This window comes from Girardinichthys multiradiatus, chromosome 22, assembly GCF_021462225.1.
Source record: "Girardinichthys multiradiatus isolate DD_20200921_A chromosome 22, DD_fGirMul_XY1, whole genome shotgun sequence".
Lineage (NCBI taxonomy): Eukaryota > Metazoa > Chordata > Actinopteri > Cyprinodontiformes > Goodeidae > Girardinichthys > Girardinichthys multiradiatus.
This window is the reverse complement of record NC_061814.1, coordinates 2,969,033-2,989,035: the sequence shown is the minus strand read 5'-3', so window position 1 is coordinate 2,989,035 and position 20,003 is coordinate 2,969,033.

Genomic DNA, 20,003 nt, shown 5'->3' with positions numbered 1-20,003 from the left:
CAGAAGATAACCAAAGCAGAAAACCACAACAAACATGAATACAAAACACAAATAAGAAACATCGAGCTAAAAAGGAAAACAAAAACACAAAACAAAAAGCAAAGACCAAAATGTCGTACCACGACAGCGTTAGCTCAGGAAACCATGGAGATTTACATCCAGTCTGCTGTCTGTGGGTCTGTAGGAGACTAAGGTCCACTTTTTGTTTCAACAGCTAGTACCTTATTAAACTGATGGATAATTTAATTCAATTCAAAAATACTTTATTAATCCCAAAAGGAAAATAAATGTTGTTATAGATCATATTATGAAGGTTTCCTCAAAGAGCCGTTGTAGATGCTGATGGCTGTGGGCAGGAAGGATCTCCTGCAGCGCTCCGTCTTACAGCAGATCTGAAGAAGCCTCTGACTGAAGACACTATGTTGTTGTAGGACAGTCTCATGAAGAGGATGCTCAGGGTTCTCCATAATGTTCTTCATTTTATGAAGAATCTGTCTTTCCACAATGATCTCCAGAGGTTCCAGAGGAGTCCCCAGAACAGAGCCAGCCTTTTTTATCAGCTTGTTGAGCTTTTTTAAGTCCCTGGCTCTGATGCTGCTTCCCCAGCAGATGATGGGAGAAGAGATAAAACTTTCCACAACAGACTTATAGAAGATATGCAGCATCTTGCTGCAAACACCAAAGGACCTAAGCTTCCTCAAGAAGTACAGTATGCTCTGTCCCTTCTTGTAGATGGCTTCACAGTTGCTTCTCCACTCTAGTCTGTTGTCCAGGTGAACACTGAGGTATTTATACTCCTCCACTTCTTCTCCCATGATATAAATAGTTTTTGACTTATTCCTGTTTCTCTTCAAATCTACAATCATCTCCTTTGTTTTAATCACGTTCAAAATGAGATGATTGTTTCCACACCATGCCACAAAGCGGTCCACCACCTTCCTGTTCTTAGCTTCTTGTCCATCTCTGATCCACCCCACGACTGCAGAATCATCCGAGTATTTCTGCAGATGACAGGAGTCTGTCTTATACTGGAAGTCTGAGGTGTACAGAGTGAAAAGGAATGGTGAGAGTACAGTCCCCTGTGGTGCTCCTGTGCTGCTGACTACCTGGTTAGACTCACAACCCTTCAGTCTCACAAACTGTGGTCTGTTTGTCAGGTAGTCTTTGATCCAGGAGATTGTTGAGGCCTCCACCTGAGTCTTCTGGAGTTTCTGACAAAGCAAATCAGGTTGGATTGTATTAAATGCACTGGAGAAATCAAAGAACATGATCCTCAGAGTGCTGCTGGCTTTGTCCAGATGACAGTGGGTTTGTTGAAGCAGGTGTATGATGGCATCTTCAACTCCAACTCCACAGCAATAAGCAAACTGAAGGGGGTCCTGATGGTTTACTGTTTGCTTACTCAGGTGGGCCAACAGGAGTCTCTCTAGGACCTTCATGATGTGGGATGTCAGGGCAACAGGTCTATAGTCATTGAGGACTGATGGGTGAGTTTTCTTTGGTACCGGAACAAGACAGGAGGTCTTCCACAACACCGGAACCTTCTTCTGGGCCAGGCTAAGGTTGAAGAGGTGCTGCAGAATCCCACAGAGCTGATCTGCATAGGCCTTCAGGACTCTAAGGCTGACATGATCTGGACCTGCAGCCTTGTTCCAATTCAGTCTCTCCAGTTGCATCTTCACTTGACTTCTTGAGACACACAGGTGGAAGGGGGAAGCAAAGAAAGCATCAGCATCTTCTGATATGGTTGAAGGCAAACATGTAGAAGCAGAAGGGTCTAGGGCTGAGGTGGAAGATAAAAAATGTGAGGTGTTACTGGACAGCTGTGGGTCCTGTGGGTCAAAGGAAGGTGGAATGTCTGTTTGGCTGTGAGCAGGAGAGGAGGATGCGAAGCATGTTTCTGAACTGAACCTATTGAAGAATGTGTTTAGTTCGTTGGCTCTGTCCAGACCTCCATCGGTCTGATCATCCTTCTGCTTGAAGCCTGTGATCTTCTTCATCCCTGTCCACACATCTCTGATATTGTTTTGCTGGAGCTTGATCTCCAGCTTCTTCTTGTACACCTCCTTGCTGTCTCTTATCTTGACTTTAAGTTGCTTTTGTATAATCCTCAATAATTCACCGTCTCCCTCTCTGAAGGCTCTTTTTTTCTTGTTAAGCAGGTCCTTCAGGTCACTGGTGATCCAAGGTTTGTTATTGGGGAAGCATCTGACGGTTCTGGTGGGGATGATGTTATCCACACAGAAGTTTATATAGTCGGTTACACACTCAGTCATGGCATTGATGTCCTCTCCATGTGGTTGGCACAGTGCGTCCCAGTCTGTAGCCTCAAAGCAACTTTGCAGAGCTTCTTCAGCTTCCTGTGACCATTTTCTCACAGTCCTCTTTATTACAGGTTGCCTCTGAACAAGGGGCTTATATTTCGAGCAGAGAAAAACAAGATTGTAATCTGATTTGCCTAGAGGAGGTCTTGCTGTAGAGATGTATGAGTCCTTGACATTTGCATAAAACAAATCCAAAGTTTTGTTTTTTCTGGTAGTGCAGCTGACAAACTGTTGAAACATTGGAAGTGTAGCAGAGAGTGAAGCATGGTTAAAATCACCAGAAATTGCCACAAAAGCATTGGGGTTTTGTGTCTGTAGCTTAGCAACAACTGAGCTGATGGCATCACATGCAGTGTCAGCAACAGCGGAAGGTGGAACGTAAACTCTTGCCAAAATAACACTGGTGAACTCTCTGGGTAAATAATATGGATGAAAACTTACTGCCAACAGTTCAATATCTGGACTGCAGAGATGACACTTCACAGTAACATGCCCTGGATTACACCATCTGTTGTTCACAAGTACTGCCAGTCCACCTCCTTTACATTTGCCACTCCTCTTTAAATCTCTGTCTGCTCGTATGGTTAAAAAGCCCGGCAGAGAGACGCTGGAGTCGGGGATATGATCCTGCAGTCATGTCTCAGTAAAACACATGATACTGCATGCCCGGTACTCTGGCTGGGTCCTTTGTAGGGCTTGGAGTTCATCCAACTTGTTTCCCAACGAACTCACATTGCCCATCAAAATTGACGGGAGAGATGGTTTGAACTTCCTCCTTCTCTCTCTTCTCTTAGCTCCTGCTCTGCATCCACGGTGTCTCCTTTTCAACTCATCAGGGATTTGGGGTTGTAGCTGAAGTATTATTTGAGCTTTTGAGATATTAATCAGCTGCTCCCGGTTGTAAGAAACAACTCCGTTGCCATGGCAATGCATCATAACAAATGTCCAAAAATAGAAAGTATTAAGAAAAATCCTCCAAGCGCTGTGCAGCTTGGAGGATTTTTCCGACACTGGAGTGGACAGTCATTCAAAAAAAATCAACTGTATCCACCACAAGAGGAATAGTTCCCAAAAAAGAATAAATCACAATCAAAAGTAACAGAGCTACTCCAACCTGCTGCCACATTGAGCGGCGCAATTCTAGAATTAGAATTGCATTAGTTACTGCATTATTCACCAGTTAGAAAAGCATCACCTGCAAGAGAACCAAAAAGAGGAACAGGAAAAAAAAGATAATTTTGATGCATTTCTATTACGTAAATTAACTACATTTATATACACAACGTTTCTTTTATATCTATCTGCAAGGTGTTTTTTGTTTTTCTGATTTTCTACATAACCATAAATTGAATTGCTGTATTCTCTCCTACCAGCAGAGACACCCTCTGATAACTCCTGGTTTTGCAGAAACCTCTGCAACAGTTCCTTCATATGTCTCTGGCACCAGGTTTGGGACAGAGTACATCTTGCTAGGGTCCTGTAGCAGAACATTGATTCACTTTCTGCAATATTAATAATTATAATTAATAACTATTAATGCTTAACAAACTTACTAATAAAGCTGGAATATCTTTTTTTTAGTTTGACAAATCGGGGCACCACCTGATTATCAGGAATCATTAGCCAACTGTTAACTCAGATCCAAGTTTATTTTTGGTCTGTCTGAGTATTATCTGTTGATGTTTTTTATTCAAAATGTCATTGTTACTTTTTGTTGATGAGCCATACCATGACGATATTTAAAAGATCTACTGAAGCTAGGCTAAGATGGGGGGTGATGGTTAGTGAACATCAGTTTGGTAATTTCACAGCTCTTCATAGAAAAACATTTATAAAACTATCCTGGCCTGTTCTCTGGTGATGGGCACAATTATTCAGTTGTTTCCTGAACATGTGGAAGCAAGCAGTGCTTTGTAAAGCCACAGTGCTTGTCATCAAAACAAACAGGTTATAGGTGTCAAGTGCACCTCAGGTGTTGCTGTCTTAGAATCAGGTGTTCCTCAGTGGTGGGCCGAGTACTGCATTCGTTTGTAATTGCTTTGAGCCGTTAGCTCAGCAGCAAACTGAAAGGTCCCAATTAAATCCCACAGACTGCTGTGTGTGTGTGTGTGTGTGTGTGTGTGTTTGTGTGTGTGTAGAAGAGAAGATGGGTTAAAATGTGAAGCTTTCATATTGCACCCAGGGGACTGTAAATAGATTTCTAGAGGTTTCATCTCCACCTGGGTCCTGTGTGTTTGTTCCTCTGTGTATGTGTGTGAGTGGCAATGAGCATTCACATGTGTTTTTCAACCCCTGCCATGGGAAAAGCAGAACAGCAGCACAGTTTCCCTTTCTGTGATGTCTTGTACTGTGTCATCTGTACTCGTCCTGCTTCACAGTGATGGCATGTTAAATCAGATGCCACTAACCAGCATGTGATCTGCAGCTTGAATACCTTGTCAAAAATAACCAAGTAGCTGCATGCAAGTTTCCCTGCAACTAACTAACTGGATTTACCTTAAGCTACACACTGTTTAACATCTCGCTATGTATGAAAAAAGTAAGTGCATTACAGAAAAAACAACATAATAAAAACCAAGGAACAGCAGCAGACAGTTCAGACAAAAAGCCGTGAAGACATTTAAAGCAGGGTTTGGTTATAAAACAATAACCCAAGATTTGAACATTTGATGATCACTAAATACAAAGATTATGGCACAGCTGCAAATCTACCTAGATATGGCAGTCCAACAAACAACAACCATGCAGTCCACTAAATTGTTTTTAGAAGCTAATAGTTGGCAACAAAAAAATGATGTAGGGGCCATAACAAAGTTGAGGAAGAAGGTGCTCTGGTTAGATAGGACCAAAATAAATTTTTTTTGGCCTACATGCAAAAACGCTATGTATGGTGGGTAACTAACCCTGAACATTACCTGAACACATCTCCATAGTGAATCCTGGTGGTGGCATGCCGAGGGGATGTTTTTCTTTAACGCAGAGCAACAGCTACAATGGAAAGGTTAAATTATTCAGAAAACACCTGAAAACCTTTTACTATTTTCCTTTAACTTTATTATTTGCTCTGCTCTGTTTTTGGTCTGTCAGGTAACCCCAATAAAATTATTGAAGTTTGTGGTAATAATTTAATAAAATGTCTCTTTAACCCCTACACCTAGGAGAAAACAGCAGCGGATTGTTCTCACAACAAATAATAGGAGCAAAGCAACTCGAAACACAGGAATTCCAATAGAAAATATGCTTGCTCCACTTCTACAAGAATCTAACTCCATGAAGCTCATCTTGAAACACCAGTGAGAGGTATGAGAATAGAAACGGTTTCCTTCTTAACGGCTTCAAAGGGGCCAGCCACCAGGCCACAAGCCGTAATATTGAGTGATGGAGCGATGAATGAGATTAACACTCTAGCAGCAAGAAAAACACCAAAGTACTTAGGTTTGTCAACAACATGGTGTCTGATATCTCAGAGAAAATACGGATGATCAGACATCAGCATCCAGCAGTAAAAAAAAATCAGCTTCTACCAAAAGTTGCCAAGTCCCCCAATACGTAATCTGATCCATATTATCAAGGATGACCTGTCTGTTTGTGTTCAGGACCTTCCAGAAACAAACTGATATGTACAGGGTCCAGGCGGTAAGACTACCAGCAGTGATCATTTCCGGGAAAAACGTGGGCCCCCAAAAAGAGAATATTGTAAAATCTCTGTACTAACAGAAAACTGAAAAAACAAAGCTAATAAGATAAGAAACAATGTCGATCTATACAACTGTTCTTTTTCCATACCCAGTACTTCCATACAGTGTTGAGGGGGAGCTGGTGCCTATCTCCTGCAGTCTACAAGGAGAGTGGCAGGGGACACACCCTGGACAGGTTGCCAGTCAATCGCAGGGCAACACAGAGACACACAGGGCAAACAAACATGCACACACCCCTTCACACTTTATGGCAATTTAGAGAGACCAATTAACTTAATAGTCATGTTTTTGAACTGTGGGAGGAAGCCAGAGTGCTCAGAGAGAACCCACGCATACATGGGGAGAACATGCAAACTCCATGCAGAAAGACCCCCGGCCAGGAATTGAACACAGGACCTTCTTGCTGCAAGGCAACAGTGCTACCAACTGCACCACTGTGCAGCCCACAATAGCTCATTGTCAGGGAATTAATTTTTAATCAATGACTTCAATACTAAAAAAATAATCTTGATGTCATGTTTTTAACAGAAACATGGTTAGATGAAAATAGTGAGATACCTGCAGTGATGGAGTCAACACCTGTTATAGCGTCTAATTTGATTTAAATAATAAACTTGTGCCTTTTGCTGGGGTTTCCCCTAAGCAATTTCAAAACACTGTTAAAAAGCTGTTAAAAAAGAACAATCTTGACCAATTGCTTTTGCAAAATTACAGGCCCATCAAAAATCTCCCACTCATCAGTAAGATTATTGAAAAAGCCATGTTTCAACAATTAAATACCTTCTTGGCAATGATCAACCGCTTTCACGTCCTCCAGACAGGTTTCTGTGCCCACCACAGTCCCAAGACTGCCCTTGTCAAGGTGTTTGATGGCATCTACATAAATGCAGACTGTGGAAGAACCACGGTGCTGGTATAACTGGACCTCAGCGAAGCCTTCAACACTGTTGACCATGGTATATTACTGGAGCACCTGAAGAACTGGGTCTTTCTTTCTGATACAGTACTTGACTGGTTTAAGTCTTACTTGAAGGGCAGGGACTTTGTGTTATTAGGAAACTTTACTTCAGAGTTGACAAAAATCACATTTGGGGTGTCACCCTGCAGACCTTCCCCTCAGCTCAGATTATAACAAACAACCAAGATAAGTTGGGAATATTTTTTATTAGCATCCAAGTGTTTATTGTGTTTAACAGTTATTAGAGGAATGGGTATTTCTTTTCAAGGTAAAGGAGAAGTGGAGATCAAAATGCAGCCCTCTACGTATGTACTTGTGACCTCTCGGGCTTGCATGGGGGTCAACAGTTGTTTGTAAAACACATCCCCAGAGGTTTTCACCCTCCCAAAGATATATGAATAACCGAAGCAGACTGATGTAGGACAGCATCATACAGCCAAGGAGCGAAAGTGAGACCTAAGTTGATCAATCAAGAGTTTTCCCCTGTAACACTGGAGAACGTGACAGATGTGCAACTTCACCAAATATATACAGTCTATATATTTTTTACCTGTCTGCTGAATCCTGTTTTTCACATCTCAATTCAATTCAATTCAGTTTTTTTATATACTGCCAATTCACAACACATGTCATCTCAAGGCACTTTACAAAGTCAAATCAGTTGAATCATACAGATTACAAGTCAGGTTTATACATTCCAACTAATCCTAACTAATCAAACAGTGTAGTCGGGTTAAGTTTATTACTCAAATTGTTTAAAAAGTTTTTCTATCTAAAGAAACTCCACAGATTGCATCGAGTCAGTGACTTGTAGGAGTCACTCCTCCTGGATGAGCATGTAGAGACAGTGGACAGTCGTTGGCATTGATTTTGCAGCAATCAAAAAGGAAATCTCAAGCATTTCCTTTATGTTATCCTTTCACAGGACAAAAGCAGCTTTATTGAAAAGAAAATAAGATTGTTGACCTCATTATCTCTTCTATTGTCTAAACACAGATTCCACTGCAACTGCAGATCATTTTAATATAAACAGAATGGTTGCATAAAAATTGGAAGGTCATGCAACCAGAAAAAAAGCGTGAACAAGGAGTTAATTTTGTCTAAACAATAACATTCAGCTGGCAAGCTGAAGTGGGCAAGAGAGCAGAGTCTTTGGAAATGAAAGGTACAATTTTGTGACTTTAATAATTAAATAAACAACTCAAAATTAGAGGAGGACAAATAAAGACACAATGTGCAAAGAACTTAAATAATCCGTGCATTTGATGTTTTTAAAAAAATGTCAAAAGTGTTGTAAAACAATATTGGAGACAGAACAAACATAAAGTCAACAAGGACAAAAGTAACAAAAACACTCAGGATGGCATCACAACCTTGCTGTTTTTCACCATTTTCCTCCAACCTTGATTCAGCTCAGTAAATAAACTATCCATCATCATTAGCAATCTGGCATCTCAGCCTATGAGAAGCCTGGGAAAGCTGTTACCGGGTGCCATAAGATGTGGCAGCTTGCCGGATAGGGCCAATTGCCTCTGAAAGATTGCTCCTTAAAACAAGTCTGTACATGTGTATTATGGGGGCTGAGCGTGCACTGAATGAGCGCTGTGACAGTGATGCTCGAAAGGGGAAAACCATCTGAAGCAGCTGCGACGAATTAAACCGTAAAATCTTGTATTCAAGCTCAGATTGATATTTTATTTCCCGAGAGGTGAACAGGAGATGTTTGCTTACTATGTTAGAGAAACTGTCTCAGGTGTGTGTGCAGTTCCTAATTCTCCAGTCTCATGGTTGTACAAGCTGCGAAAATTGAGCATGTGTTTTGCTTTGTTGTGAGTGGGAGAAATATAGATCTTCATTGACACCGTCAGCTGTTGAATGTTACATTATGTTTAGCCGTCATTGGATATACATATTGTTCAGCATACATATTTGCAGATAGAAAAAAATCAAGAAAAATTTAAAGCATGAATCAGTGATTCGATATTGTTATGTGTTCCAGAACATCCACTGGGGAATGACTGCTCTGAAATTATGATTAAAAGATCCATACAGTCATGTAAGGAGTCCACTTCATATTTGGTATTGATTTTGGCTGTTGTTGAAATATCCTCCAGCTTAAATCCATTTTCCTCTCTGTTTACATATCTCTGTGTCAGAGTTAAATCTCTGAGCTGCATGGGTTCTAAGTAGAAAGCAAGACTGATACTTTTGTTCGTCATTATAAAAACCCTTAACTTCATTAATGTGACATATTATGTCCAATATGTTCCAAAAAACAAGCATTATGTCATTTACCTGACTTTATGATTAAAGAGTATGTGTCTTTGTATGACTCAGCTGTATTCAGATACGTTTTAAGGACAGTGCTTTGACATAACTTTGAAATGGATGGAAGATGATACGAGGTTTTCCAAATTTGTCATAAATACAAATCTGAAGAGTGTGTCATAAAAATGTATTATTCAGCCTTACTCTGTGAACGATTTAAAGAACCACCTTTGCTGCAAGTCTTTTAGGGTTTGTCTCCACCAACGTAGCACAACTAGACATTCAATAATATTTGCAAAATAGCTAAAACTCAGTCTGGTCGGATGGAAACCAGCAATTTTCAAGTCTGGGCACAGATTTTTTATTTGATTTGACTGGGCCATTATAAATCATCAATATGCTTTAATCTGAAGCATTCCACTGCAGTTTTGGCTGTTTGCTTAGGTTCCTCATCACACTTGAAGGTGAACTCCTGATCTAGCCTCAGTGTTTTCAGCCTTCAAGAGGTTTTCGTCTTGGGCTGGTCTGTAAAAGAAAAGGATCCCAACAGCATGATGTTACCACAACTATGGTTTATTGTGGAAATATTGTTTCAGTTGATGTGCTGTTTTAGTTTTTCCTCACAAGCAGTGTTTTACATGAAGAAACATTTAAAGGTGTCATCTGACCGCAGCACTTTGTTATGTTTGCTGTGTACCCTACATGGCTTGTGGAATATGTCAATTGTGACTTAGTATTTCTTTCTTTCAACAATGGCTTCTTGCACAACTAATACTTGGCCTACAAACTGGATGCACAGCATATATTTTATATTTATATAAAAACAAAAAACATGATCTTCCTCCTACTTCTCAATTTTGGCCTTTTTAGGTTGGTCTATCCCACTCAAATGCATTGGGGTTGTAATGTGACAAAATGTTGTAAACTTTATGGGTATAAATACTTTTCCAACGCCCTGGATTTTCCTATTATTTATAGCTAGTAGAGATGTTTGTATTCATAAAACCAGTTTATCTAAGGCAAACTCATATATGTCCCATGCATGTTTGTGAACGAAGCAGACCCTGAGGCGGAAGCCTGGGGTATTGGACGTCAGAGATACTGCTGCATGTTGTGTTATGGAAGTAATAAGCAGTTGGAAAAGTCTTGACTCATCGGTGTGGCTGAATGGGATAATTGTCTCTTTGGTTGTACATTGAAGGTAAGCTCCATTCCAAGCTATGATGTTGTGGCAGGTTGGAACGACTGAAGAGGAATGATAGGGTGTTGTAACAGGTAACTGAGGACCAGAAAATTCAGCCACTAACCTTCTCAGAATCTGTAAAGGAACCAGGAAACTGATTTTCAGCTCCTCAGAGTGTTTGCGGGGCAACAGCTGGGAAGCGTCCCACAGGTTCTCAGGTTTACAAGCCCAGTGAATGAGCAGCTGGCGATGATCAGGGAACATAAACTGGGTCAGAGCTGTGAGAACAGATATGGGCAACAGGATCCAACGGAGAAGCTTGAATTGTGGTCCAGGGCACAGAAATTAGGTCATGCATGGGGAGGCATATGCACACAAACAGATCCAGGGATTAGGCAGGGAGAGGTGGTCAGGAGGCAGCAGCAAGGTCAATGTCCAGAAAGCAAAAGCCAGGAAGGTATCCGAAGTGGGCAAGGCAGAGCAGAGAAATCCGAGAGGCAGAAACGAGATCAGATCAGGCAGACAGACGAGGAAGAAATGCTGTCACACAAAGGCTTTCGATAATCTGGCACTGTTTGTCTGATGTTGTGCTGCTTATAAAGCTAGATGCGCAGATGAAGAGGGTAAGGAAGGAGCCGGCTGGGAAGGAGCAGGTGAATGTAATCATCATGGTTAGAGCAGCAGATAGACAGAGAGCTCAGAATCATGACAGGTGTGGGTTTGTTGAACCTTGGAGTTTGGTGGGGAAAGCCTGAAAGCTGATGCTACCTTGGGGAATGAATGGATTGCATTTCACCTCTACAGGCTGCGGATCTTTGGTCTTGATGAAAGAGAGTGGTTGACTTTTGGATGAGATTGCGCTGGAGGTATTACTGTGCGTGACTGAGATTGAGAGTCGAAAATCACTGAGACAATGATAATTATGAAGATAAACTTGTCTCATCACTGGAGGAGGAGAGGTTTCAGCAGAAGATGGGTTGTGAAGCATGTCGTCATCTGAATTGAAGGGACTGAGCTGGAGAGTGAGATCGCTGTCCATGGTATGTCGTACTAAGTTTGAATGAGAGAAGCACGAACATTGTCTGATGGTTGAAAGAATTTGACAGGCTGTGAGGTATGGGTGAACTGGATATAAGTGGACTGCAGGGTAATTCTTTTTTTTTAACAGTGTTCTTTCTGCTGAGAGTAACGCTCAGAGTTGTTGTCTGAGTGCCAAGAAGAAGCCCAACAGATTTACTTTCACAAGTGGAGCATTAAGGCTAACAGTTGAATGATCTGCTTGATATTTATGAAAGAAACTGCTTTGGGATTATTTCAATTGTTACGGACACGGAGACAGAAACGAAAAGGAAAAAATAAGAAGCACGAAACAGAGAGAGGTAGAGAAAATAGGAAAGAAACTAGAGGAGAAAAGAAAAGAGAAGAGAAAGAGGGATGAAGAGATTGTAAAATAACATCCTACTGCAGAAACATTCATATTAACAGCATTGTTACAAAAAGGTGCATGGTACTTATAAATGCAAGATGCATTTAGTGGTAACTGCGGCACAATATCTGCTAACACCTGAATCTAAACACCTGTGGGAGTGAGTGTGAGCGTGCTTGTGTATACAATGTTTCTACATAAAAATATGCCCCCCTGGACCTGAGACAGACACGGAGGAGATCCGCGCCATAGACATCCAAATGCCCCCCAGAGCACAGGAACACCAGGAGAACCATCGCCAGGAGTACCACAACCCCCCCCCAGAGAAGAGCAGGGGAGAGTCTCAGGGGAACCACCCAGCAGCAACAGTACAGAAGCCCCAGGGAGCTGCAACGAAGAGCCCACAGGCCCCGCTGGCAGCCGTCTATGCCAGACCAGATCCAGCCCCCCAAGCAGAGGCTCGACAGAGCCACAAGTACACCAGCGGGCAGAGACACCAGCCAATGGCAGGAAGTGTGGACGGGGGGAAATAGGCCCCACATTTGATGGAGGGCCTAAACTGATCCAGGAGAAGGAGTAGCCCAAGACCTAACCTGACACTAAAACAGGCACACAGTCACTCAAAATCACACCTTCCCACCCTCATGCGTACACATGAAAACACACACCCACGCACCCAACGTAAAGACAAACAACAATGGTCATCGTACACTCACTCACACTTCCCATACATACTCTATACTCCCAGGACCAGGTGCCGATCCAATCCCCTCTGGGGGTGGAGACAGGCTAACTACCCTAGCACCAGCCCAGACTAGTGCCGGCACTGCCCGAACCCGAGCGACCCAGGCCCGGACCCCGACCTCCAGTCCCCAACAACCCCCATCCACATCCGGAGAGGGGGCCATGTACAAAACAAGGTCCTGGTCCAAACAACCCCGCAAACCAGAGCCGCCACGGGATCAAACAGTCTCAACCCCCCAATTAATTCGGATCTCAACCCCATGAGCCCCCCACCCCCCATGAACCCCAACATGAATTTCCCCATAGGGCTACCCCCAACCAGGACATAGATATCAACCCAAATGCCATGAATCCCCTCCTCACAGGGGTACACCCCCACAGGTGAGCTCCATTCCCGAAAAGCCAATGAAGACACCCACACAGCACATGCTCCACACACCACTCCAAGCACACCCGCCACATCCTGCCCTCCACCACACAGCACACCGTGATGGCAAGGCAAGGGCCCCATGCAATGCCACCACAGACTCCGCCCACAGACACAACAGGGTAGAGACCACCAAGCACCGTGCCCACAACAGAACCCCCAGCCCCACACCAAGACGGGACAAACTCACCCAGCGAGACATCCCCGGCCAGAGGCAAGCACCCAGGGCCCGTGTCCCCCACCGTGCCCCCCACAACCACACAAACACACCACATGGCCACCACTGCAACGATAGCTGCAGGGTAATTAGGAGTGTGGTTCGGGTGTGGCCCTGCTCCTGAACCCAAGTTAACATATTAACTTAATTTCTGTTGAGATTAATCCATAGATTCTCTATCGGTTCCAGGTCAGGAGAATTTGCAGGCCAATCAAACACAGTAACACCATGGTCATTGAACCAGGGCCGGTACAAAGTCCTGCTGGAGAAAGAAATCAGAATCACCATAAAACATGTGAACAGAAGCAGGTAAGATGCTAGTAGCCCATGTGTAGGATTCTTCTGTGCATAGTGGCTATAGATATGCTGACTGCAGCCTCAGACGACTCTTTGTGGAGCACCCCCAAATTCTTGGATTTAGCCAATCCTCCTAAGCCTGTGGTTATCCCTGTTGCTGGTTCACCTTTTCCTACCACACATCTTACTTCCACTCAACTTTCTATGAATGCGCTTGGATACAGCACTTTGTGAACAACTAGCTTCTTTAGAAATGACGTTTTGTATCTTACCTTCCTTGTTAAGGGTGTCAATGTCTTCTTGACATCTGTCCATTCAGCAGTAATCCCCATGATTGCGTCGCCTACTCACCCAGACTGAGAGACCATTTAGAGGCTAAAGAAACCTTGGCAGGTGTTTAAGTTGATCCGCTGATTAGGGTGTGACACCATGAGTTTTCAATATCTAACTTTTTCACAATTTTCTCAGACGCTCAATTTGGGTTTTAATAAAAATTTTGGGTAGGATTTGTTGTGAATTATAAATAAACTGAACTGAAATTAAAAACCTGAATGTCTTGAAAGAGAAAACCAAACTGTCAGTTGAGAAAAAAATGGGACACTCTACAGACTTTATGTTTGAACATATGGATATTTTATATACATTCTAACAACACTGAAAATGTCAGTTATAAATAAAACATAAAAACGTGAGATAAAGACAGTTTATAAAACTGGTGAGGGAAAAATGAGGACACTTCCACAGTTATTCCCCCCTAAATTGACCAAAGTTACACATAAACATATTACATAGGTGCACATTACTCAGTATTTTAACGGAGGTTTGCCCTGATTAAACTTCAAACAATTTGTCTGTTGAAGACCATGGTATTATTGAAACAACTGTCTGAGATCTTCAGAAAGAAGATTGCAGGAGCTTATGGGCCTGGTAAGGGATTTAAAGAGGTCTCAAAATAATTTCGAATCAGCCACTCGACTGGATAAGAAATATTGGGAGACAAATGGAGGACATTCAAAACAACTGCCAACATGCCCGGGTCTGCACATCCATGCAAAGAGAAATCTATGCTATTTAATAGTGCGTTGAGACCGAACACAATTTCAGTGAATTTTTCACCTCATTCGCGTGCTGTTGCTCACCTGACATTTCGCCAGCAATTCTTATGGCCAACGCGCAACAATGCTCCACTCGATTTTAATCCCATTGAAATGATGTGGGGTGATTTTAAACAGGCTGTACATGCAGAAAACTCCCTAAACAACTAACAATCTGACTTTCTTCTGATTGATGTCAAATACTGGTAGATAGCTACAAGTACTGACTGACATTATTTTAACCCAAGTGGATAACACTAGCTATTAGGGGGTTGCATGTCCTAATCTTTACCGAAGTTAGAACTCACATTGTTTCATTTGTAAAACACAGGGAAACTTTGATGTTTTTATGCAATTTAACCCCTTTCTTTCTCAGAGATAAAAACAACTACACATCAAAGACCGGAAGAACCTGCAAAGTTTGGATTTGGCATAAATCTATGATGACAGGCCTCGAAAGACACAATTGACTTAATCAATTAATTACATTATCATTTACATTACTGGCAAACCCCTGTGTGCAATTAAGCATGATAATTCTTTAACTGCTAACTGTTCAAATCTTCCGCTAGTGATCATGATATTGTGGTCTTTAATATTTTGTGCAGAAAATCAATTTTTAAACCCAAACACAGTCCAGATTCATACCGTGACTCTGTGTAAAAGTACAAAGTACACAGTTGTTTTTATCCTACTCCCATCCAAAATGATACATCCTGAAATGAGTGTGAATATCACTATGAACCCATTTATTCAATATACACACATTTCATAAATGAGGTACTGCCATACAACCTTGGGTCAATTCTAATATTGCCCATCAACCAACCCTACAAATTCAGATGATCTGTGTTAAATACCTATTAGACACTGATTGGCAACAAGTCTGCCAATCAGTGTTACACAAAATAAAAAAAGATGACATTTTAAAGTCTGACCAAGCTTTCTTTTGTCTTGGTGATGAAAATACCAATGCAAAATTAATGAATGGGTGTATTAATATGAAATCAGTTATCTCAGTGGATTTCTCATTACTGCCAAGGTTCAGTAGCCAGTCTCAAATGCATAATTCAGAGACTCAAGGAACGTTTTAACAGTTCACCTTTGTTAGAGGCAATGCCCAGAGAATTGACAAGTCTGACAAGGTTGTAAGAGGGCATAGACAAACCACAAAATGAAAAACAGCCAATAAAAAACAGAAACAAAGGCTTGAATTCAACACAAAGTAAAGTTATCAGATCTACAGAGATCAGCTATGGTGAAACCTGCTTTTAACTGGTAGGGGTGCTTTTACATGTTTACCTGATATCTTTAGTTAAATAAGGAAAAACTGTGGAGTTGTTCCACTAATATTATGGCTGGTCCTGACAGTAAAGTCAGACAGGTGTTTAAATGGTGAAAATCACGTGCTGAAAGGCAGAGGTTTTGATAGGAGAAGTTTGAGTGTCATGACATGAATTAATGTGCAGTTTACACATTTAAAGTCAGGGAAAAGACAAACTACTCTTGAAGAACTACAGTTTGGAATATATGTGAACTCTGTCAGTGAAAACAGTCATTTGGCAGTACACTGCCATTAAATGAGTATTTTTTCAATCAGATGATTAAAATACGATGAGAAGGCAAAAAAATAGTTTAATTTATTATAGTAAGTCTAACTTCAGCAGAATTGTTCAGTTGTGGCCCAACAGTTCAGTGGGTAGTACTGTTGTCTCACACCAAAAAGGTCCAAGAAGGTATTTTCTATGTAGGGGTAAAATTGTTTCCCTGGGCATTTGTGCGTATGTATGTATGCATGTATGTATGTATGTATATGTGTGTGTGTGTATGCGTGCTTTATCTTGGTTTTCTTTCTATGGGTCCATGGCTGGTCCATGGCTGGATCTGCTCTGGTGAGGTGGTTGCCAGTGGGGCCTGTGGGCTTGTCGCTGCAGCTCCCTGGGGCTTCTGCACTGTGGCTGCTGAGTGGTTTCCTTGGGGCTCTCCTTTGCGGTTCTCTGAGGGTGTTGCGGTAGTCCCAGCGGTGGTCCTCCCGGGGTTCCTGTGCTCTGGGGGTCCTTTGGATGTCTGTGGCTCAGATCTCCTCCATGTCTGTCTTGGGTCAAGGGAGCTCCTCAAATTTGCTATTTCATATTTTTATGGATATACACAAGCACGCTCACATTTACACCCGCAGGTGTGTAGATTCAAGTGTTAACAGACAATGGACAAAAAAGGTTGGAATCTGGGAAAATATAATAAGATAACAATATATGGATCTGTCAGATATTCAGTAAGTTTCCTGACAAATCCGGACAGTTCTGAAATGTGAAAGATCCTTTCATATACAGTACAGACCAAAGGTTTGGACACACCTTCTCATTCAAAGAGTTGTTTTTATGTTCATGACTATCAATATTGTGGCTTCACACTGAAGGCATCAAAACTATGAATCCACACGTGGAATTATATACTGAATAAAAAAGTGTGAAACAACTGAAAATATGTCTTATATTCTAGGTTCTTCAAAGTAGCCACCTTTTGCTTTGATTACTGCTCCGCACACTCTTGGCATTCTGTTGATGAGCTTAAAGAGGTAGTCACCTGAAATGGTTTTCCAACTGTCTTGAAGGAGTTCCCAGAGATGCTTAGCACTTGTTGGCCCTTTTGCCTTCACTCTGCGGTCCAGCTCACCCCAAGCCATCTTGATTGGGTTCAGGTCCGGTGACTGTGGAGGCCAGGTCATCTGGCGCAGCACCCCATCACTCTCCTTCTTGGTCAAATAGCCATTATACAGCCTGGAGGTGTGTTTGGGGTCATTGTCCTGTAGTAAAATAAATTATGGTCCAACTAAACGCAAACCGGATGAAATAGCATGCCGCTGCAAGATGCTGTGGTAGCCATGTTGGTTCAGTATCCCTTCAATTTTGAATAAATCCCCAACAGTGTCACCAGCAAAGCAACCCCCCATCATCACACCTCCTCCTTCGTGCTTCACGGTGGGAACCAGGCATGTAGAGTCCATCCCTTCACCTCTTCTGCGCCGCACAAAGACACGGTGGTTGGAACCAAAGATCTCAAACTTGGACTCATCAGACCAAAGCACAGATTTCCACTGGTCTAATGTCCATTCCTTGTGTTCTTTAGCCCAAAGAAGCCTCTTCTGCTTGTTGCCTGTCCTCAGCAGTGGTTACCTAGCAGCTATTTTACCATGAAGGCCTGATTCACGCAGTCTCCTCTTAACAGTTGTTCTAGAGATGTGTCTGCTGCTAGAACTCTGTGTGGCATTGACCTGTTCTCTAATCTGAACTGCTGTTAACCTGCGATTTCTGAGGCTGGTAACTCGGATGAACTTATCGTCCGCAGCAGATGTGACTCTTGGTCTTCCTTTCATGGGGCGGTCCTCATATGAGCCAGTTTCTTTGTAGCGCTTGATGGTTTTTGTGACTACACTTGGGGACACTTTCAAAAGTTTTCCCAATTGTTCGGACTGACAGACCTTCATTTCTTAAAGTAATGATGGCCACTCGTTTTTCTTTACTCAGCTTCTTTTTTCTTGCCATAATACAAATTCTAACAGTCTATTCAGTAGGACTATCAGCTGTGTACTGTATCCACCTCCTGCACAACACAACTGATGGTCCCAACCCCATTTATAAGGCTTGAAATTCCACTTATTAAACCTGACAGGGCACACCTGTGAAGTGAAAACCATCTCAGGTGACTACCTCTTGAAGCTCATCAACAGAATGCCAAGAGTGTGCGGAGCAGTAATCAAAGCAAAAGGTGGCTACTTTGAAGAACCTAGAATATAAGACATATATTCAGTTGTTTCACACTTTTTTGTTCAGTATATAATTCCACGTGTTAATTCATAGTTTTGATGCCTTCAGTGTGAAGCTACAATATTCATAGTCATAAAAATAAAGACAACTCTTTAGAATGAGAAGGTGTGTCCAAACCTTTGGTCTGTACTGTACATTTATATTATCTCTCTTGATCCGAATGTTGTAAAATCTTTCCATTTTTTTATTCAATCTAAAACCTTGAAAATGTTTTGTATGGACATAAATGCAGTGACTGGAAGATAATAACTCAAAAAGAAAAGACGATTATAAGCACAGTGAGTTCATTGAGCATCTGTTGAAGCCGTCTCTGCTTCCCCGGGTCCGTTGATTTGGGTACAGGTTTCAAAGAGTGAAATAAACACAAGTACAATCTATTTATGTTCGCCTCTGCAGAGTGAGAGATGGAGTGCCAAGCAGCTGCAAATCCAACTCTGATCAACTCTTGCTTCCAGCTCGTTTTATTCAGTCTCAAGGGTGTGTTCAACATATACATATATCATGTCACACATGTATAACATAACATAACAGTCCCTTAGGTCCAAATAAGGAATACTTCTGATTGTAACATGCAACTCATCCTCCCCTGTCTCTGGCCTTCCCTGTCCTCTTCTAATTTATGACCTTGCACTCTCTATGCTTCTCACTCCCTATGTTTTCACTCCCCTAGGCCCCTTCTATGCTTCACTCCCTAAGCTTGACCCCCTATTTCCACACATTCCAGTTACACACATAGATAGTTTATATTACACACATAGATAGTTTATATTCTACAATTCCCCTTTTGAACTCTCATAAAAGAGTTCACAATCTAAAATGTCCTTCTAAAAATAAGTAGAAATAAGTACAAATATTACTGTACCACCTGTAAAAGAAAAAATCATTAAAAACATGCATGCATCATATTATGCGTCCATGAATTCACACTCTGAGTCCTCATCCTGGTTATAGTCAATTTGCAACAGTGGCATCGTTCTCTTTGGATCCTTCTGCTCAATTGCAGAGGTGATGAGGCGCACCATCAGAGAACAAATGCATGGGACACAGCAACATCCACAGGTCACCATTATAGCTACAAATACTGCAATAGAAATCATCAAAGACATTATCAACCCCTTCCAGTGTCCAAATATCCCTGACATCCACTCCTCCAGGGGATTATCAATTCCAGAATGTTCATGCATGGTGGCGGAGAGGATTTTAAGTCCCTCTAAGGCCCTTGACACGGAACCGTCCGTTGCAGTGTTATTGGGAACACAAGTACAACACATATCTCCAAACATGGCACACACGCCACCTTTTTCAGATAACAACATATCCAATGCCATCCTATTTTGCCATGAGAGAAGTTGGGGCCAATTGTTCAGATAAACCTTCTACAGCATCTCGAGTTAGATTTGCCAGCCGCAAAACATTATAATGAATATAATTAATGCGGTCTACGTTTTTATTGGGAGTTACTGGGAACAAGGCAGCTATAATAGGGATGTTTTCAAATCCAGCTGATATTTGATCTGCAAGTTTATACTCATTTGGGACTCCT